This window comes from Hylobates moloch, unplaced genomic scaffold (assembly GCF_009828535.3).
Source record: "Hylobates moloch isolate HMO894 unplaced genomic scaffold, HMol_V3 SCAFFOLD_10, whole genome shotgun sequence".
Lineage (NCBI taxonomy): Eukaryota > Metazoa > Chordata > Mammalia > Primates > Hylobatidae > Hylobates > Hylobates moloch.
Window position 1 is genome coordinate 45097381 of NW_026652285.1, and position 23913 is coordinate 45121293.

The following is a 23913-nucleotide window of genomic DNA, read 5'->3' on the forward strand; positions in this document are numbered from 1 at the left end:
TAAACAATAACACCAAGAGATACAGCCTCTTAGTAATCAGTAGAACAAGTAGGCAGAAAATTGGCAAGGATAGAGAAGACTTGGAATTCTTTTAAGTGTTCATGGAATATTCACTAAGACAGACCATATAATGGTTCATATAACAAACCTTAAAGTTTTTAAAGAATAGAAATCATTTAAAGGAGTTTCTCTGACCATAATGAAAGCAAATAGACTTTCATATCTATTTCATGTGGGTGACAGATTTTTGGCAAAAGTCAAGAAGAGACCTGTGTTCAACAAATAATGCTGAAACAATCACCTGTTCATGCCTTTTCCCTAAAAAATACACCTCAACTCTTACCTTACACTTTATACAAAAATTAGTTAAAAATGCATCATAGAGTTAAATATAAAACATAAAAGTATAAATTTTCCAGAATAAAACATAGGATAGTTTAATTTTTGTTTGAGACAGAGACTTGCTCTGTCACACAAGCTGGTGCAATGGTGCAGTCACGGCTCACTGAAGCCTTGGCCTCGCGGCTCAAGTGATCCTCCCACCTGAGCCTCCCGAGTAGCTGGGACCACAGGTGCATACCATTGTGCCCAGCTCATTTTTAATTTTTTTTTTTTTTATAGAGACAAGGTCTCACATGTTGCCTAGGCTGGTCTCAAACCCCTGGGCTCAAGTGATCCTCCCACCTCAGCCTCTCAAAGTTCTGGGATTATAGGAATGAGCTTATAGGAGAATTTTTGTGAAAGCAGAGTTCTTAGACACCAAAACCATGATTCATAAAAGTAAAAAAAAAAAAAAAAACTAATAAATTGAACTTCATCCAAACTAAAAATATTTGTTCTCCAAAAGACAAGAATGAAAGGACAAGCCATAGACTAGAAAAAAAATATTTGTGGCTGGGCGTGATGGCTCACGCCTGTAATCCCAGCACTTTGGGAGGCTGAGATGGGTGGATCACGAAGTCAGGAGATCGAGACCATCCTGGCTAACACAGTGAAACCCTGTCTCTACTAAAAATACAAAAAATTAGCTGGGCGTGGTGGTGGGCACCTGTAGTCCCAGCTACTCAGGAGGCTGAGGCAGGAGAATGGCATGAACCCAGGAGGCAGAGCTTGCAGTGAGCTGAGATCACACCACTGCACTCCAGCTTGGGAGACAGAGCCAGACACTGCCTAAAAGAAAAAAAAAATAAAAGAAAAAAGTATTTGTAAATCATGTGTCTGATAAAGGCCTTGTATTCAGAAAACATATAAAAATTTCAGTAATATGAAAACAACTCAATTAAAGAAAAATAAGCAAAGGGTCTAAATAGACATTTCCCCAAAAAGGATACATGGGTGTCAGATAAGCATATAACAAAATGCTCAATATCATTAGTCATTAGCAAAATGCAAACTGAAATTATAATTACATACCAATATATACCTATATTGAACGGCTTAAATAACTTAAAAAGAAACTTGACAATACCAGGTAATGGTGAGGATGCAAAACACTTGGAAATCTCATTTATTGCTGGTGAGAATGCAACATGGCACAACCTCTTTGGAAAAGAATTTGGGAGATACCCAATAAAGATAGACATATACTTACCATGTAACTTAGGAATCTCATGCCTATGTATCTACTCTGGAGAAACAAAAGTGTACATTCACTCAAAAACCTGTGAGTGAATGTTTACAGCAACTTTATTCATAATTGCCTCACACTGGAAATAGTCCAGATTCCCTTCAATTGATGAATGGATAAACAAATTGTGCTTTGTCCATACAATAGAATACTACTCAACAATGAAAAGTAATGAACTACTGATGCACAAACAACACAAATGGATCTCAATTTCCTTATACTGAATGACAGAAGCCATACCAAAAAGGCCACATATTCTTGGATACCATTTACCTGACACTCTTGAAAAGGCAAAACTTTTTCCTGGAGAGTGGTTGACAGGGGTTAAGGGTGAGAGGAAGGATTGACTATGAAAAGACAGCATGGCTGGGCATGGTGGCTCACGCCTGTAATCCCAGCACTTTGGGAGGCCAAGGTGGGCGGATCATGAGGTCAAGAGATCGAGACCATCCTGGCCAACATGGTGAAACCCTGTCTCTATGAAAAATACAAAAATTAGCTGGGCATGGTGCCACGTTCCTGTATTCCCAGCTACTCGGGAGGCTAAGGCAAGAGAATTGCTTGAACCCAGGAGGCAGAGGTTGCAGTGAGCCGAGATCGTGCCACTGCACTCCAGCCTGACAACAGAGTGAGACTCTGTCTCAAAAAAGAAAGAAAGAAAAAAAACCCTAAAGACTCATCCAAAAGTCTCCTAGATCTAATAAATGAATTAAGTTTCAGGATACAAAATCAATGTACACAAATCAGTAGCACTGCTATACACCAAGAATGACCAAGCTGAGAATCAAATCAAGAACTCAATCCCCTTTACAACAGCTGCAAAAAAAAAAAAAAAAAAAAAAAAAAAAAAGTTAGGAATAGACCTAACCAAGGAGGTGAGAGATTTCTGCAAAGAAAACTGCAAAACACTGCTGAAAGAAATCACAGATGACACAAACAAATGGAAACACATCCCATGCTCATATATGGTTAGAATCAATATTGTAAAAATGACCATACTGCCAAAAGCAATCTAGAGATTCAATGCAATTTCTATCAAAGTACCATCATCATTCTTCATGGAAGTAGAAAAAACAATCCTAAAATTCACATGGAACCAAAAAAGTGCTCACATAGCCAAAGCAACACTAACATAAAAGAACAAATCTGGAGGCAGCACATTACCCAACTTCAAATTATACTACAAGCCTATAGTTACCAAAACAGTATGGTACTGGTATACAAATGGGCAGGTAGACCAATGGAACAGAATAGAGAACCCAGAAATAAAGTCAAATACTTACAGCCAACTGGTCTTCAACAAAACACACTAAAGCATAAAATGGGGAAAGGACACCCTATTCAATAAATGGTGCTGGGATAATTGGCAAGCCAAATGTAGAAGAATGAAAGGGGACCCTCATCTCTCACCTTATACAAAAATCAACTCAAGGCTGGGCATGGTGGCTCATGCCTGTAATCTCAGCACTTTGGGAGGCCAAGGCAGGTGGATCACAAGTTCAGGAGATCGAGACCATCCTGGCTAACATGGTGAAATCCCATCTTTACTAAAAACACAAAACATTAGCCGGATGTGGTGGCAGGCGCCTGTAGTCCCAGCTACTCAGGAGGCTGAGGCAGGAGAATGGCATGAACCCGGGAGGCGGAGCTTTCAGTGAGCCGAGATCACACCACTGCACTCCAGCCTGGGTGACAGAGCGAGACTCTGTCTCAAAAAATAATAATAATAATAATAATAATAATAATAATAATAATAATAATAAAATAAAATAAACTCAAAATGATCTGAGACTTAAACCTAAGACCTGAAACCATAAAAATTCTAGAAGATAACATTGGAAAAACTCTTCTAGACATTGGCTTAGGCAAAGAATTTATGACCAAAAACCCAAAAGCAAGTGCAACAAAAACAAAGATAAATAGATGGGACCTAATTAAACTAAAAAGCTTCTGCTCAGCAAAATAATAATGATAATAATCAGCAGAGTAAACAGACAACTCACAGAGTGGGAGAAAATCTTTGCAAGTTATGCATCTGCCAAAGGACTAATATCCAGAATCTACAAGAAACTGAAACAAGTCAGCAAGAAAAGAGCAATCCCATCAAAAAGAGGGCAAAGGACATGAATAGACAACATCTCAGAAGATTAAAAACAGCCAACACATGTGAAAAAACCCTCAACATCACTAATTATCAGAGAAATGCAAATTAAAACCACAGTGAGATACCACCTCACTCCTGCAAGAATGGCCATAATTAAAAAATCAAAAAATAATAAATATTGGCATGAATGTGGTGAAAAGGGAACACTTTTACACTGCTGGTGGGAATGTAAACTCGTACAACCACTATGGAAAACAGTGTGGAGATTCCTAAAGAACTAAAAGTAGAACTACCATTTGATCCAGCAATCGCACTACTGGGTATCTACACAAAGGAAAAGAAGTCATTATATGAAAAAGACACTTGCACATACATGTTTAGAGCTGAACGATTCACAATTGCAAAAATATGAAACCAGCCTAAATGCCCATCAACCAACAAGTCGATAAAGAAAATGTGGTATATATACACCATAGAATACTACTCAGCCATAAAATGAAACAAAATAATGATCTTTGCAGTAGCTTGGATGGATTTGGAGGCCATTATTCTAAGTGAAGTTAGCTCAGGAATGGAAAACCAAATATTGTATGCTCTCACTTATAAGTAAGAACTAAGCTATGAGGATGAAAAGGCATAAAAATTATATAGTAGGAGGGGGGCTGGCAAGATGGCTGAATAGGAACAACTCTGGTCTGCAGCTCCCAGCAAGACCAATGCAGAAGGCAGGTGATTTGTGCATTTCCAACTGAGGTACCTGGTTCATCTCATTGGGACTGGTTACACATTTACTAATGCAGCCCATGGAGGGCGAGCAGAAGCAGGGTGGGGGCATTGCCTCACCTGGGAAGTGCAAGGGGTCGGGGAACTCTCTCCCCCAGCCAAGGGAAGCCATGAGGAACTGTGCCATGAGGAATGGTGCACTCCAGCCCAGAGGCTATGCTTTTCCCGTGGTCTTCACAACCCATAGACCAGGAGATTCCTTCGGGTGCCTACACACCCAGGGCCCTGAGTTTCAAGCACAAAAGTGGATGGCTGTTTGGGCAGACACTGAGCTAGCTGCAGGAGTTCTTTCTCCTACCCCAGTGGCATCCAGAACACCAGCGAGACAGAACCATTCACTTACCTGAAAAGGGGAGCCGAAGCCAGGGAGCCAAGTATTCTAGCTCAGTGGATCCCACCCCCATGGAGCCCAACAGGTTAAGATCCACTGGGTTAAAATTCTTGCTGCTAGCACAGCAGTCTGAAGTCGACCTGGGACACTCGAGCTTAGTGCAGGGAGGGACAGCCACCATTACTGAGGCTTGAGTAGGCAGTTTTTCCCTCACACTGTAAACAAAGCTGCCAGAAAGTTAGAACTGGGTGAGGAACCCACTGCAGCACAGCCAAGTGGCTATACCTACACTGCCTCTCTAGATTCTTCCTCTCTGGGCAGGGCATCTCTGAAAGAAAGGCAGCAGCCCCAGTTAGAGGCTTATAGATAAAACCCCCATCTCCCTGGGACAGAGCACCTAGGGAAAGGGGCAGCTGTGCGCACAGCTTCAGCAGACTTAAACGTTCCTGCCTGCCGGCTCTGAAGAGAGCAGTGGATCTCCCAGCATAGCGCTTGAGCTCTGCTAAGGGACAGACTGCCTCCTCTAGTGGGTCCCTGACCCCAATGCCTTTTGACAGGGAGATACCTCCCAGCAGGGGTCGACAGACACCTACAGGAGAGCTCCAGCTGGCATCTGGCAGGTGCCCCTCTGGGATGAAGCCTCCAAAGGAAGGAGCAGGCAGAGCAATCTTTGCTGTTCTGCAGCCTCCACTGGTGATACCCAGGCAAATAGGTTCTGGAGTGAACCTCCAGCAAACTCCAGCAGACCTGCAGAAGAGGGGCCTGACTATTAGAAGGAAAACTATCAAACAGAAAGCAATAGCATCATCAACAAAAAGGACTCCCATGCAAAAACCCCATTGGAAAATCACCAACATCAAAGACCAAAGGTAGATAAATCCATGAAGATGAAGAAAAACCAGCACAAAAAGGCTGAAAATTCCCAAAACCAGAATGCCTCTTCTCCTCCAAAGGATCACAACTCCTCGCAAGCAAGGGAACAAAACTGGATGGAAAATAAATTTGACAAATTGACAGAAGTAGGCCTCAGAAGGTGGGTAATAACAAACTCCTCAGAGCTAAAGGAGCATGTTCTCACCCAATGCAAGGAAGTTAAGGACCTTGATAAAAGGTTACAGGAACTGCTAACTAGAATAGCCATTTTAGAGAAGAACATAAATGACCTGATGGAGCAGAAAAACACAGCACGAGAACTTTATAAAGCATACACCAGTATCAATAGCCGAATCAATTGTGGAAGAATCAAAAGTGGAAGAAAGGATATCAGAGATTGAAGATCAACTTAATGATATAAAACATGAAGACAAGATTAGAGAAAAAAGAATGAAAAGGAATGAACAGAGACTCCAAGAAATATGAGACTATGTGAAAAGACCAAATCTATGTTTGATTGGTGTACCTGAAAGTGATGGGGAGAATGGAACCAAGTTGGAAAACACTCTTCAGGATATCATCCAGGAGAACTTCCCCAACCTAGCAAGACAGGCCAACATTCAAATTCTGGAAATACAGAGAACACCACAAAGATACTCCTCAAAAAGAGCAGCCCCAAGAGACATAATTGTCAGATTCACCAAGGTTGAAATGATGGAAAAAATGTTAAGGGCAGCCAGAGAGAAAGGTCAGGTTACCCACAAAGGGAAGCCCATCAGGCTAACAGCAGATCTCTCTGCAGAAACCCTACAAGCCAGGAGAGAGTGGGGGCCAATATTCAACATTCTTAAAGAAAAGAATGTTCAACCCAGCATTTCATATCCAGCCAAACTAAGCTTCATAAGCAAAGGAGAAATAAAATCCTTTACAGACAAGCAAATACTGAGGGATTTTGTCACCACCAGGCCTGCCTTACAAGAGCTCCTGAAGGAAGTGCTAAATATGGAAAGGAAAAACCAGTACCAGCCACTACAAAAACATACCAAAATATAAAGATCATTGACACTATGAAGAAACTGCATCAACTAATGGGCAAAATAACCAGCTAGCATCATATGACGGATCAAATTCACACATAACAGTATTGACCTTAAATGTAAATGAGCTAAATGCCCCAACTAAAAGACACAGACTGCAAATTGGATAAACGTCAAGACCCATTGGTGTGCTGTATTCAGGAGACCATCTCATGTGCAAAGACACACATAGGCTCAAAATAAAGGGATGGAGGAATATTTACCAAGCAAATGGAAAGCAAACAAAGGCAGGGGTTGCAATCCTTGTCTCTGATAAAACAGACTTTAAACCAACAAAGATCAAAAAAGATAAAGAAGGGCATTACCTAATGGTAAAGGGATCAATGCAACAAAAAGAGCTAACCTAAATATATATCCACCCAATGCAGGAGCACCTAGATTCATAACACAAGTTCTTAGAGTCCTAAAAAGAGACTTAGACTCCCACACAATAATAATGGGAGACTTTAACACCCCACTGTCAATATTAGACAGAGCAATGAGACAGAAAATTAACAAGGATATTCAGGGATTGAACTCAGCTCTGGACCAAGTGAAACTAATAGACATCTACAGAACTCTCCACCCCAAATTAACAGAATGTACATTCTTCTCAGCACCACATAGCACTTATTCTAAAATTGACCACATAATTGGAAAACATTCCTCAGCAAATGCAAAAGAACAGAAGTCATAACAAACAGTCTCTCAGACCACAGTACGATCAAATTAGAAGTCAGGATTAAGAAACTCACTCAAAACTGTGCAACTACATGGAAACGGAACAACCTGCTCCTGAATGACTACTGGGAAAATAACGAAATTAAGGCAGAAATAAGTAAGTTCTTTGAAACTAATGAGAACAAAGACACAACATACCAGAATCTCTGGGACACCACTAAGCAGTGTTTAGAGGGAAATTGTTAGCACTAAATGCCCATGGGAGAAAGCGGGAAAGATCTAAAGTCAACACCCTAACATCACCATCAAAAGAACTAGAGAAGCAAGAGCAAACAAATTCAAAAGCTAGCAGAAGACAAGAAATAACTAAGATCAGAGCAGAACTGAAGGAGATAGAGACACAAAAAACGCTTCAAAAAATCAGTGAATCCAGGAGCTGTTTTTTGAAAAGGTTAACAAAATAGATAGACCACTAGCCAGACTAATAAAGAAGTAAGGAGAGAAGAATCAAATAGAGACAATAAAAAGTGATAAAGGGGATATCACCACTGATCCTACAGAAATACAAACTACCATCAGAGAATACTATAAACATCTCTATGCAAACAAACTAGAAAATCCAGACGAAATGGATAAATTCCTGGACACATACACCCTCCCAAGACTAAACCAGGAAGAAGTCAAATCCCTGAATAGACCAATAACATGTTCTGAAATTGAGGCAGTAATTAGTAGCCTATCAACCAAAAAAAGTCCAGGACCAGATGGATTCACAGCTAAATTCTACCACAGGTGCAAAGAGGAGCTGGTACCATTCCTTCTGAAACTATTCCAAACAATAGAAAAAGAGGGACTCCTCCATAACTCATTTTATGAGGCCAGCAGCATCTGGATACCAAAACCTGGCAGAGACACAACATAAAAAAACTTTCAGGCCAATATCCCTGATGAACATCGATGCAAAAATCCTCAATAAAATACTGGCAAACTGAATCCAGCAGCACATCAAAAAGCTTATCCACCATGATCAAGTCAGCTTCATCTCTGGGATGCAAGGCTGGTTCAACATATGTAAATCAATAAATATAATCCATCACATGAACAGAACCAATGACAAAAACCACATGATTATCTCAATAAATGCAGAAAAGGCCTTTGATAAAATTCAATACCCCTTTATGCTAAAAACACTCAATAAACTAAGTATTGATTAAACATATCTCAAAATAATAAGACCTATTTATGACAAACCCACAGCCAATATCATACCGAATGGGCAAAAGCTGGAAGCATTCTCTTTGAAAACTGGCACAAGACAAGTATACCCTCTCTCCCCACTCCTATTCAACATAGTATTGGAAGTTCTGGCCAGGGCAATCAGGCAACAGAAAGAAATAAATTGTATTCAAATAGGAAGAGAGGAAGTCAAATTGTCTCTGCAGACAACATTATTGTATATTTAGAAAACCCCATCATCAGCCAGGCATGGGGGCTTATACCTGTAATCCCAGCACTTTGGGAGGCTGAGGCAGGCAGATCACGAGGTCAGAAGATCAAGACTAGCCTGGCCAATATGGTGAAACCCCATCTCTACTAAAAATACAAAAATTAGCCAGGTGTGGTGATGTGTGCCTGTAGTCCCAGCTACTCAGGAGGCTGAGGCAGAAGAATTGCTTGAATCCAGGATGCGGAGGCTGCAGTGAGCAGAGATCACGCCACTGCACTCCAGCCTGGGCAACAGAGCGAGACTCAATCACAAAACAAACAAACAAACAAACAAAAAAACATTGACTCAGCTCCAAAACTCCTTAAGCTGATAAGCAACTTCAGCAAAGTGTCAGGATACAAAATCATTGTGCAATAATCACAAGCATCCTATACATCGATAGCAGACACACAGAGAGCCAAATCATGAGTGAACTCCCAATCACAAGTGCTACAAAGAGAATAAAATACCTACGAATACAACTTACAAGGGATGTGGAGGACTGCTTCAAGGGGGACTGCAAACCACTGCTCAAGGAAATAAGAGAGGACACGAATGGAAAAACATTCCATGCTCATGGATAGGAAGAATCAATATTTTGAAAGTGGCCATACTGCCCAAATTAATTTATAGATTTCATGCTATTCCCATCAAACTACCATTGACTTTCTTCACAGAATTAGAAAAAACTACTTTAAATTTCATATGGAACCGAAAAAGAGCCCATATAGACAAGACAATCCTAAACAAAAGAACAAAGCTGGAGGCATCACAATACGTGACTTCAAACTACACTACCAGGCTACAGTAACCAAAACAGCATGGTACTGGTACCAAAACAGATATATTGGCAAATGGAACAGAACAGAGGCCTCAGAAATAACACCAAACATCTACAACCATCTGATCTTTCACAAACCTGACAAAAACAAGCAATGGGGAAAAGATTCCGTATTTAATAAATGGTGTTGGGAAAACTGGCTAGCCATATGCAGAAAACTAAAACTGGACCCCTTCTTCACGCCTTATACAAAAATTAACTCAAGATGGATTAAAGACTTAAATGTAAGACCTAAAACCATACAAACCCTAGAAGAAAATCTAGGCAATACCATTCAGGACATAGGCATGGGCAAGGACTTCGTGTCTAAAACACCAAAAGCAATGGCAATAAAAGCCAAAATTGACAAATGGGATCTAATTAAACTACAGAGCTTCTGCACAGCAAAAGAAACTGTCATCAGAGTGAATAGGCAAGCTACAGAACGAGAGAAAATTTTTGCAATCTATCCATCTGGCAAAGGACTAATATCCAGAATCTACAAGGAACTTAAACAAATTTACAAGGAAAAGACAAACAGCTCCATCAAAAAGTGGACGAAGGATATGAACAGACACTTCTCAAAAGAAGATATTTATGCAGCCAACAAATATGAAAAAAACCTCATCATCACTGGTCATCAGAGAAATGCAAATCAAAACCACAATAAGATACCATCTCACACCAGTTAGAATGGCGATCATTAAAAAGTCAGGAAACAACAGATGCTGGAGAGGATATGGAGAAATAGGAATGCTTTTACACTGTTGGTGGGAGTGTAAATTAGTTCAACCATTGTGGAAGACAGTGTGGTGATTCCTCAAGGATCTAGAACCAGAAATACCATTTGACCCAGCAATCCCATTACTGGTTATATATAACCAAACGATTATAAATCATTCTGTTGTAAAGACACATGCACATGTATGTTTATTGCAGCACTGTTCACAATAGCAAAGACTTGGAACCAACCCAAATGCCCATCAATGATAGACTGGATAAAGAAAATGTGGCACATATACACTGTGGAATACTATGCAGCCATAAAAAAAGATGAGTTCATGTCCTTTGCAGGGACATGGATGAAGCTGGAAGCCATCATTCTCAGCAAACTAACACAGGAACAGAAAACCAAACACCACATGTTCTCACTCATAAGTGGGAATTGAACAATGAAAACATATGGACACAGGGAGGGGAACAACACACACCAGGGCCTGTCAAGGAGTGGGGGACAAGGGGAGGGATAACATTAGGAGAAATACCTAATGTGGATGACGGGTTGATGGGTGCAGCAAACCACCATGGCACATATATACCTATGTAACAAACCTGCACATTCTGCACATGTATCACAGAACTTAAAGTATAATTTTTAAAAAAAGATTATTTAATTTAAAATAATTTAAAATTTAAATTTAAATAATTAAAAAAAAAGACTTTGGGGACTCAGGGGGAAGGGTGGGAGGGAGGTGAGGCATAAAAGACTACACATTGTGTACAGTGTACCCTGCTCAGGTGACGGGTGGATCAACATCTCAGAAATCACCACTAAAAAACTTATCCATGTAACCAAAAACCACCTGTTCCTCAAAAACTATTGAAATTAAATTTTAAAAAAAGAGCTGATTACAAGGAAGACATCTAACCATAGACTGCACTTGATCCGAGGTTTGAAACACAAAAAGAATATAACAGTAAAAGTAAGACATGTCAAGACAGAGCAATTGCTCAGATGAATTCAGCATGCCATGTTGACAACTCAAAATGCTAAAAACAAAACCCAAACCATTGATTGCTCAAAAATATAGCTTTTCATAATTTTGCATTGTAATTTATGTTTCATATGCATGAATGCACAACGTGTTTTCTTCTTACAGCTAGGCTATTATTAGGTGAGATTTCTGAAGGCAGGGTCTAGGTGACTGAAAAGAAGTACACTTAGCAGGGAATTGTCTAGCTATTTACAGCACCATCTGCCTTGACCCAAAAGAATATTACCATTCTTGGAAAATGCCACGGTCTGTTTTTCCTCCTCCCTTACTGGCCTCTCCTGCTCAGGCTCCTTTGCTTGCAACATCTCTTCTGGATTACTAAAATTTGGAGCCCCTCCAGAATTCTTTTCTTAGCCTTCTTTTCTTCTTTATTTTTTAAATTTAATTTTGAAAATTTGTAATATTGGGTAAATTCAAAAGAATACATATAAGAATTTTGCAAGTTACGAAGCATAATTGTAAAACCAGCCCATTCAGGGCCAGGACAAGGGTGAGGCAAGTCAGGCGCTTGTCTTGGGGGCAGAATGTAAGAGGCCACCAAAAAACTCATAATCAAGATAAATCGTAGTTTAATACAGTATTTTAAAAATCAAAATTAATATGAAAAAAATCTGTGATGAACAAAATGTGACAATTTTAAATAAAGACAGAATCTGACTCTGTAGTTTTATATCCTTGACTTAATTGTCTTACTCTAACCCCAGCCTTGGTTCCTACATAGGAGAGGAACTTAATTCTTTTAATTCTTTTTTTTTTTCGAACAGAGTCTCCCTCTGTCATCCAGGCTGGAGTGCAGTGGTGTAGTCTCGGCTCACTGCAATCCACCTCCAGGGTTCAAGCGATTCTCCTGCCTCAGCCTCCCAAGTAGCTGGGATTATAGGCATGTGCCACCATGCCCAGCTAATGTTTTCTATTTTTAGTAGAGACAGGGTTTCACCATGTTGGCCAGGCTGGTCTTGAACTCCTGACCTCAGGTGATCCACCCACCTCTGCCTCCCAAAGTGCTGGGATTACAGGTGTGAGCCACCGTGCCCAGCCAATAAATTAATTCTTAATATATGACATGGCAACCACAATAATTTAGCAAAGCATATTAGTTTTCTGCCCTGAATTTATAAGTCTCCCAAGAGTAAGAGGCTATAAAGAAACATGATTTATGGTGGGAGAGGATAGAATTAAAACGTGTCCGTTTAATAGTTGCATTAATGTAATTCCATTTGTACTCATTCTTTTTTTTTGTCTTATTCCTTTAGTAAGAATATTGAGAACAGCACTTCAATATTCCAAACTTCAATGGAAATAAACCTAGGTTTCACTTAACTATGGTCCTGATGGCTTTTTTGAAAAAGAAAGAAAAAATGTTTTCATCGTATTAAGAAAATGTCTTAGTCTTAGTTCAGAGATTTCATCAGAAAATGATGTTGATTTATATACAAGGTTTTTCATAGATACATCAAACCTATAGAAATTATAATGCATTTTTCTCTTCTTTTGATATATTGATACAATACTGTAGATTTTCTAAGATTGAATGATCCTTGCATTATTGAAATAAGTATTGTCATAGTGTATTATCATTTTATTACAGTATGCATTTGATTTTTCTGGTGTTTTATTTTCGTCATTTCTGTCTATATAAAGTAAAATTAGTCTACATGGGGTATATGTGTGTGTATATGCATGTGTGCGTGTGTGTGTGTATTTGCTATTTTGGTCAGGTTTGCTATTAGCATTATGGGAGGTTTTAAAATAAATTGGACAGCTGTCTATATTTTTTTTAGATGCTGTAAAATTTCAAATTCATACTCCACTTCTTATAAAAGGTATGACTTTGTGAAAGTTGCTTTATTTGTTTTTAAATTTCTTTTGTCAAAATTAAATACTTGAGATTTTCCCACTTTTGAGGTACATTTAAACATTTTATATTAATGAATTTTACATGTATATTTATAACATATTTTCCTTTAAGAATTTTAAATATATAACCAGGTGCATATAAAAGATTTTAAAATAAATTATAATATCTGTCAAATCTATGGTTACAGACTGAAAATTTTGCATATTTTGCTTTTTAAAAATATTTTCTTTTTTAGGCTTTCTAGTAATTTGTATGATTGGTCTTTTTACAATCTAGCATTTAGGTTAATTTATCTAATATTTTCAGGTTCTCCAATATATTAATATTACATATTTATTTATTTTAAATTGACTCTGACAGTGCTATTACACTGGTATTGGATTGCCCGGATTTATTCTCCACAGCTCTTTTCCTTTGTCCTTTTTGTTTCTTTGCTTTCTTCCCCTAAATTCTAGGAGGATTGCTTGGAGCTTGGGTTCTAATTCATTGACTTGTTTGAAACTTGACAATAAAGTTTTCTATTTCCTCAGTATTTTCTCATCTCAGGTTTCCTTCTTTTTAATGACTACTTACTCTGTCATCCAACATGTAAAATCCTGTTCAACTAATCAGAAAGTTTCTAAAATTTCATAAAGGAATATTTTATGTCATTACTTAAATCATCACTCAGATTGGCATCTTTTTTGACTTGCACTGTCTTTTCTTATTTTCAGTCGTATACTGAATTAAAGATTGAGATTAGAGTTTGTCCAGTATTGGTTTAAATTCTTTTAGAAATTGTGTGAGTTTGAAGTTCCAGACCATTCAAGATAAGGGGAAGGGGGAAATATTTCAACTTATTGTACTTTTACTTATTTGGTTCAGAAATCCAGTAGCTTAAGGGTAGAAGAAAGATAACAGGAGTCTGTCCCTTTGGCCAAAGAGTTTCTTTTCAAAGCTCGTGGTGGCAGCCTGATGTCAGCTGGGGAAGAAGCTCCATTCTTTTTCTGGCAGAACTGACTTCTTTGCGGGAGAGCTGTGGCAGCCCCTTTGCTTATTCCCAGCATGGAAAGACCACCAGATCCCTGCTCCTTATGGCTCTGGCATGCAACGCACTCCCTAGAGGGACCCCTTACAAGGCTACCAATAACTAACATCACCTCCAACTCTTACTACTGCACTGAAGGTTAGAGTCAGATTTTGATGACGTCTCTTTTCATTAAATTTCCAGACTACATAGAAACCTGGGGTGATAGGCCTTTCTTCATGCTTTTAGCTGTATGGTCTTTAGCAAAAATTCCTTCAATTCTTAATGATCAGCATTGCTATAAGATGTTCCCTATTTATGATATCTGCAGATTATTTCAATGGAAAACTTGGATGGAATAAAAGGTAGTTAAATGCATCCTCAAGTTGCCATTTTTAACTGAAAGCCATCTCTGCTTTTATGAAATCTGGGACAGCTACCAAATTAACACCCACATGTACTAGTAATGGCTGGCAGAGTAGAGAATTGGGAGCAGAAGATCTATTCTGTGTTCTTATTCCATTTCTCAGTCATCACCTACAAGCAGATGTCTCCTACAAGAACATCAATTTAGTGGCCAAAAGTATCTTGGAAAGAGGAAGCCAAGATATTTTTCTAATGTGTGGCTTTCCAATATTTTTGACATCTAGAAGTCACCAGATCAATTAAATACTCAATCATGTTCTGCTGCTTTTTCCACTGTGCAGTGCCATTTGTCAGGGCCCTTCAGGAACACAGGCAGATACCTTTATGAAACTTCTGTTATCCCACTGTAAACTGTCTCACATTAATAAGATTCACCTTCAGGTGGAAGGAAATTCACATAATTCCTCCCATATGTGAGTTTCTTCTTCTAAGTTTATATGGTCAACACCTCATTGCACATGCTCATCAAACCAGACTAAGGAATTTTGACAAACATTCCTAGGTTGTAAAAGTTATGTCAAAGTTTTCTTTTAAAATTCTACAAACACATAAATAGCCTATCATTTTATATTTAGGTTTTATTTCCCAGATAATTTCTTCTTTGGGTTCTGGCTGAATTTCCTCTTACCTCCCACTAACCACCTAGTGCTCAAATTCAGTAAATTAGGAGCAGAAATTTCAGAAGCTTAGCATTTGGCCAAAGCCTCTGAACTGCAGCAAGAGGAGAAAGTATGCCAAGATTTCAGTTATTTCTGAGAAGCACATGGGAGAAAGGGCACTTGATCAGAAAAGCCTGTTGATGACTGAGGTTTGATACAGTACTGCTAGGAGAATTTGGTGCAGGAATACCTACATGGCATGACTCTGAATGTGGGGTACACAGTCTTACAGGCGAAGGCCATTATATTGCCAGCACCTCTGAACAAAATCAGAAACATTTTAATTTCATAGGTGATTGAATAAATTTGATCACAAAAATAGTGTTTTATACTGACATTAAAAGTGGTTATCAGCTGGGTGCCATGGCTTACACCTGTAATCCTAGCACTTTGGGAGGTTGAGGCAAGCAGATTGCTTGAGTCCAGGAGTTCTAGACCAGCCTGGGTAACATGGTGAAGCCCCATTTCTACAAAAATACCAAAAAAAAAAAAAAAAAAAAGTAACCAGGTGTGGTAGCATGCGCCTGTAGTCCCAACTAGCTGGGAATCTGAGGTGGGAGGATGGTTTGAGTCCGAGAAGTCAAGGCAGCAGAGAGCTATGATGGTGCCACTGCACTCTAGCCTGGGCGACAGAGTGAGATCTTATATAAAAAAAAGAGTGGTTATCATTTAATAAACACTTATTGAGTGACTACTATATGGCAGTCACTGTGCTAAGACTAAAGTATACCAAGATGCATAAGACCTCCTCACCAAATAGGGGATAATTTAGGGAAAAGATTATAGTAAAAGAAAGAGCTTAGGCCAGGCGTGGTGGCTCACACCTGTAATCCCAGCACTTTGGGAGGCTGAGGCAGGTGGATCACCTGAGATCATGAGTTTGAGACCAGCCTGGCCTACATGGTGAAACCCAGTCTCTACTAAAAAAACACAAAAATTAGCCGGGCGTGGTGGTGTGCACCTGTAATCCTAGCTACTCGGGAGGCTGAGGCACGAGAATCACTTGAACCTGGGAGATGGAGGTTGCAGTGAGCTGAGATCATGCCACTGCACTCCAGCCTGGGCGACAGTGAGACTTTGTCTCAAAAAAAAAAAAGAAGAGCTTATACAATTCTGTGATTCTACCAATGGTGTTTTATCTAGCTCCTTAATAAATATTGGTATTTTAAAATATTTATTTTAGGAAATTACAAACATATATAAAAGTAGAGAAAATAGTGTAATGAAACTAGTGTATTCATTACTCATCTTCAAAAATCATTAATACATTGTCAAGCTCTTTTTTATCTACATGCTCTTAACTACCCCAATTTTGAGATTATTTTGAAGTAAATCCTGAGTATCATATCATATCCTCTGTGAATACTTCAATGTATATCTGTAGGAAATAAGGACTCTGTTTTTTAAACACACCCGCAATACTATTGTTACCACATGTAGACAAGTCTACAATAAATCATGAGTATCATCACATAAATATTCATGTTGAACTGATTGTTCTATTTAAGCAATTTTTATAGTTTTTTAAAAATTATAATTTAAATAAGGTCCATAGTGTGCCACTTGTTGATTAGCATGTGCAGTCTCTTTTAATCTGTAATATCCTACTCCATCTCTTTTTCTTGATTTTTTTGTTGCTTATTTTATACTTTCCCATAGTCTGGGTTTTGCTGATTGCATCCCCGATGGTATAGTTGAACATATTCCTTTATTTGCCATATTTTCTATAGATTGGCAGCTAGATTTAGAGGTTTGATCTGCTTCAAGTCAGATTTTTTTCAACACTACTTCATAGGTGGTTTTTCCATCATGAAGAAAATGTTGTCTCAGTGTCTCTCTTTTTTGTGACATCATTAGAGTTTACAAAATGGTAATACTCAAGCGGGTGCGGTGGTTCACAACTATAATCCCAGCATTTTGGGAGGCAGTAGCAGGTGGATTGCTTGAGCCCAGGAGTTCGAGACCAGCCTGGGCAACATGGTGAAACCCTGTGTCTACAAAAAATACAAAACAATTAGTCAGGTGTGATGGTGTGCACCTGTAGTCCCAGCTTCCTGGGAGGCTGAGACAGGAGGATCACCTGAGCCCAGGAGGTTGAGGCTACAGTGAGCCATGATCGTGCCACTGCATTCCAGCCTGGGTAACAGAGTGAGACTGTCTCAAACAAACAAACCAAACAAAAACTGTAATACTCTAATTTTATAATTCCTTTTCATTTGGTATTAGAATACTTCTATACAAAAAAAACCCTTCCCCTCATAAATTATTTGGCAATTCTGAAATACAGACTGTAAAAGGCAGGAAAGGTACAATTCTTTCCCTTTATCATATTTCAAAATAATGAGATGTTGATGTCAGCTTCATTCTTCCTGTACAGCCTGCAGACCTGTGAGCCAATTAAACTTATTTTCTTTATAAATTACCCAGTTTCAGGTGTCTCTTTATAGCAATGTGATAACAGACTAATACAAGCACCATCTTGAATCAAGAATTTAAGAACCTTTAAAAAATTAACCTCTAAAACTCTATGACTTACTGTAATGGCACAAATTCATAAGAATGATCAGTCTGTGGTTTGTTTTGGAGCAATCACTCATGTATGTTTCACAGAAGAGAATAATGCTGTGACTTTGACTTCTTATGATCATAAAAACTTGAAAAGACAACAAAGTGATACAGGTACAAAAGTTTTAAGAGTAAATGTTTCCTTCTCTCTAATCCTAATTATCAGAGGTAATTACCCTTACAGGTGGGTGTTGTCCTAGCTTGGGTTCCCCAAAAAGTAGAGCCTGAGACAGGGACTTGAGGACTTAGGTGCAGTTAGGCCATGTGAAAGTCACAGGGGGCAAGAGAAAGAGGGAGAGAAGCAGGAGGCGGCAACATAGGGACATATCATCAAAATTCTGACGTTCAATTCCACCAGGACTTGTGAAAGTTAAACTTACTAAAAAAAATAAAATAAAATAAAATAGGACTGGGCATGGTGGCTTATGCCTGTAATCCCAGCACTTTGGGAGGCCAAAGTGGGCAGATCACAAGGTCAGGAGATCAAGACCATCCTGGCTAACATGGTGAAACCCTGTCTCTACTAAAAAATACAAAAACTTAGCTGGGCATGGTGGCAGGCGCCTGCAGTCCCAGCTACTTGGGAGGCTGAGGCAGGAGAATGGCGTGAACCTGGGAGGCGGAGCTTGCAGTGAGTGGAGATCCCGCCACTGCACTCCAGCCTGGGCGACGGAGCAAGACTCCGTCTCAAAAAATAAATAAATAAATAAATTAATTAATTAATTAAACAAAAAAAAATAGTTTTTCCGTGGAGCATGTTAAATACAAGCAAACACAATAAACTTAGAATTAGCATATGACCCAGCATTTTCACTCCCTAGTATATACCCCAAAGAATTTAAAGTTGGGACTCAAACAGATACTTGTACACCAATGTTCATAGTGGCGTTATTCACAATATTCAAAATGTGGAACAACCAAATGCCCCCTCAGCAGATGAATGTATCAACAAAAGTTGATATATACATACAATGGAATATTATTCAGCCTTTAAAAGGAATGGCTGGGCGCGGTGGCTCACGCCTGTAATCCCAGCACTTTGGGAGGCCAAAGTGGGCAGATCACGAGGTCAGGAGATCAAGACCATCCTGGCCAACATGGTGAAACGCCATCACTACTAAAAATACAAAAATTAGCCATGCACGGTGGTGCATGCCTATAGTCCCAGCTACTGGGGAGGCTGAGGCAGGAGAATTGCTTGAACCTGGGAGGCTGAGGCTACAGTAAGCTGAGATGTCGCCACTGCACTCCAGCCTGGGTGACAGAGCAAGACTTCATCTCAAAAAAAAAAAAAAAAAGATTACAATGGTAAATTTATATTGTGTATATTTTACTGCAATTTTAAAAAGTATACAGGATGACTCCAAGACTTGTCCACTTGAAGGCTGTGGGCTGTGGTAGGGCTGGGGAATTTATGCGTTAGCTCTCATTCTACATTGGTAGAGTGTTGCTCACTCACTTTTCCTAGGTGGCTCTTGTTTGCAAGGCTAAGTGGGCTTCCTTGAGAAGCCCCCAAGGCAGAGTATGAAAAGACCACAGGCGGCCGGGCGCGGTGGCTCATGCTTGTAATCCCAGCACTTTGGGAGGCCGAGGCGGGCGGATCACGAGGTCAGGAGATCGAGACCACGGTGAAACCCCGTCTCTACTAAAAATACAAAAAAATTAGCCGGGCGTGGTGGCAGGCGCCTGTAGTCCCAGCTACTCAGAGAGGCTGAGGCAGGAGAATGGCGTGAACCCGGGAGGCGGAGCTTGCAGTGAGCCGAGATTGCGCCACTGCACTCCAGCCTGGGCGACAGAGCGAGACTCCGTCCCACAAAAAAAAAAAAAAAAAAAAAAAGAAAAGACCACAGGCATGCTCTTTCAGTGGGACATCACCACTACACTCAGAGCATGTGTGGAACCACCTACACAGCTGTGGCTGAAATCAGAGATGGACTGAGGGTATGCAATCTGGGGCCTCAAAAGGCCTCTGGTACAAATATGTGTCCTTTTAGACAATTCTCTCGTGCATTTACAAATATACAAATAAGGCTCTATCTATATCTACACATATTTTTATATACTGTTAATTTTACTTTTGCAAATCATGCTACTCATGTTGTTTGGCAAACTTGCTTTCCTCATAGATATATTTCTAGCTTTGCACTTATAGATGCACCTCAATCTGTTTAGCCACTGCAGAGTAATCCATTGTATATGGAGGTACTCTAATTTTTTTTAACCCACTGCAATTGTAGCTTCACATTCATCAATAACAAATACGTTTTGCTAAGGTCACCAGTGACTTTCATATCTTTAAACCCAATCAGTCATTTTTAGGGACTTCTATGGCCTTCACTTGCTTTCATCTTCTTTGATGTGTTTTCTTTGACATTTGCATCGTGATGGTATATTCTTTGCTTCAAGTCACACATTTTCAGATGTAATTTTAAAAGAATTAGTAAATATGGTGACAGATTCAAAGTCAAATCATCATATAAGATAGAACAGGGATTGTTTTCCTTGTCTTTTTATAAAAAACATTTTTCCAAGCTGTTTGCTCCTGAATTTTCTGTAAGCAAGAAAAAACTCTCAAAAATGTTTGACTTGATGTTTGAAGAAAATATCTGCTAATTATAGTTTGCAGGCATGTGCAACAAAATAACATACATGTGGATTACAGCATTCTGTAATCTTTGCTGACACTGAGTGAAATAGGCTATTATTAGTTGAGAATTATGTGGGCAGGATATAGATGGGGTGATTTTAACAATTAAGTGAAAAGACAGTTTTTTTTTTCGTTCAATGTCAATACATTTTAATGTCTCTCAAAATCCAGTCTTATTTAATTGAAATCATTTCAGGAGATTTAGGAGTATTTATGTTGAGCTTCTATTAACCTTTCAAATTTAGGGTTGACACTTGGGACTTAGATTACAAAGTATAACATTTGTATTAGTTGGCATGCAAAAAGCACAAGTTTGTCCATCCTGGGTGCCTCAGTCTGTTTAGGCTGCCATAACAAAATACCGTAGACTGGGTGGCTTAACAACAGACATGTATTTCTCACAGTTCTGGAGGCTGATTATGATCAAGGTGCCAGGCCGGGCATGGTGGCTCACGCCTGTAATCCCAGCACTTTGGGAGGCCAAGGTGGGCAGATCACGAGGTCAAGAGATCGAGACCATCTTGGCCAAGGTGGTGAAACCCTGTCTCTACTAAAAATACAAAAATTAGCTGGGCATGGTGGCACATGCCTGCAGTTCCAGCTACTTGGGAGGCTGAGGCAGGAGAATTGCTTGAACCCGGGAGGTGGGAGGCAGAGGTTGCAGTGAGGTTGCACTGCACTCCAGCCTGGCTACAGAGCGAAACTCCGTCTCAAAAAATAAATAAATAAACAAACAAACAAACATCAAGGTGCCAGCAGATTCAGCATCTGATGAGGACCCTGGCCCTGCTTGTTGACAGCTGCCTTCTCATTACATATTCACATGGCAGAGAAAGGAAGCTTTTGTGTCTCTTCCTCTTCTTCTTTTTCTTTCTTTTTTCTTCCTTTTTTTTTTTTTTTTTTTTTTAACTAGGCAAAGAACTTTATTAACCTTTGTTTCAAACTTTATTCCCAGGCTTCTTCGGTTTAATTAGCTGCAAAGAATGAACTGTGTATAAGCAAAAACTGAAAAGAGCTGCAGTGTCGAAGAGGCTTGGGCTTAAAGATATTAGAGATCTAGATTTTATCAGATCCATAAACAAACATTTCTTAAAAAGCAGTCATAATATAAAACGGCAGCTCCCAGTAACTTCTTCATGTTTTATCTTCATAAGTTGACTCAGTTCAGTTTGCCTCATTCTTGGAAGCCTCATCAAAATTCTCCACAAGCTCTGGAACTTCATCATCATCATCACCATCCTCTCCAGTAGCAAGTGGTGCTTTTCCATCCGCAGACTGTTCGGGCAGAGCTTCAGCCAGTCTCCTTAAACTAGTTGGACTGTCTGCACCAAGCTGGTTTAAGACGCTGGCTAGCATTTCTGTCAGCTGCTTTGTCTCAGCATGGCCTGTAATGGTGAAGTGTTCGCTGCCAGAGATGCCTGAACCTTAGGGTTGTTAAAGTGGATCACTGTTCCTTGGTTTGTAAACATAGTCACCTCTTCAATACCAGAGATATTGTTTACTCCTCACTTCTTTAAGGAGAACTGAAGTTTTTGATCATCTGTTGTGGCTGTTCTATGAACCACCTTCTTTCTGTGAGCAGTTCCTTTCCCACCAATGCGCATTCGTGACTGCAGTTTGGCGAGTTTTTCCTGGTTCATGATCGTTTCTTTCATCTTGTCCGAGCGGATAAGGGGTCGCGCGGGGGACTAGGATTGGTCCTCAGGGGGTCTCTGGTGGACCAGCTGAGATGAAGCGCACACATGCTAGAACGCAAGATGGCAGCTCTTCCTCTTCTTAAAAAGGCATTAATCCCGTCATCGGGACTCTACATCCGTGACCTCATCTAAATAGAATGACCTCCCAAAGGCTCACTGTCTAGTACCATCATACTACGGGTTTAGGGCTTCAACATATGAGTGATGGGGGCACATGAGCATCCAGTCCATAAGACAGGGATATGTGTTTCGCCGCTTATTATGTGTGTGACCATGGTTGTATCACTTAACCTTAGTTTTCTCATCTACAAAATGAGTCATATTTTATAATCTCATACAGCTCATGTGAAGATGAAATGGAATAACATTTCTTTTTTTCCTTTTTTTTTTTTTTTTTGAGACGGAGTTTCGCTCTTGTTGCTCAGGCTGGAGTGCAGTGGCACAATCTTTGCTCACTGCAACCTCCACCTCCGAGGTACAAGCAATTGTCCTGCCTCAGCCTCCCAAGTAGCTGGGATTACAGGGGTGTGCCACCACGCCTATCTAATTTTTGTATTGTTTTAGTAGAGATGGAGTTTCACTACGTTGGCCAGGCTAGTCTCCAATTCCTGACCTCAAGTGATCTGCCCTCCTTGGCCTCCCAAAATGTTGGGATTACAGTCGTGAGCCACCACACCCAGCCAAAATGGGATAACACTACTAAAGTGTTTGATGATGCCTTTTGTGTAGGCAGCTATTATTAGGATACTTCTCTGAGTATAAAATGTTAGTCACTCTTTACGGGTCAATATCATGGTGGTCAGATGGGTTGGAAGGGCATGCTTTCAGTAGGACTCAATGGAACATGAAACTACTAATTGTGTCAGCAAGGCACCCTACTTGGAAAGGTGATTTGTCAGCACTGAATCCATCTACACTTGCTAGATTCTGATAAGGATTAGGGATGTAGTCAGGGATTCACACAATGCTAACTGACCAGGAGGTAGGTCAAAGTCATGGACTTTGTTCCATTTTTATCACATTCTTACCTTCCCAAGGATACTAGAGTCCAGAGACTGATGTAAGAGCTTTAAGCCTAGGGTCCCTCTGCTTCCAAGATAGAGGGTAGTGAATGGGCTTCCGATATACTCTTGCAAATGAGCTTTTCCTGTAGAGAAGCTTAGAGTAGAGCTTCTGTGGAGAAGCTGTAGAGAAGTGAGACCTCAGAGTCTCAAAGGGGGTATTTTCTGTAGCATCCTCCTCATCTAAATATCTTTTGACCTGTGCTTTCTAGTTAAAATTTTTATTTCTTTTCCCTAGGAAAAGATTAAATTTAATTGGGATACTCACAATCTAAAATTGAACAAATGAATATATGTACTTTTTTTTTGGAGGGATTGTTAATTAAGAAACAGAGAAGAGCTATCTGTAAATTAGAAAATAATGAAAGAAAGAGAAGTTGCAGTCATTTTCCATAATTTTAATACTGCAATGAAACCTAAACATCTTTGGCCTTCACA

The 23913-nt window shown here is 39.6% G+C and overlaps 1 pseudogene; it reads right to left on the reverse strand.

Annotated features, from left to right (window-relative positions):
* Nucleotides 1–21881: 21881 nt before the first annotated feature.
* Nucleotides 21882–22372, reverse strand: LOC116475149 (transcription factor BTF3-like; annotated as a pseudogene).
* Between the last annotated feature and the right edge of the window lie 1541 nt (nucleotides 22373–23913).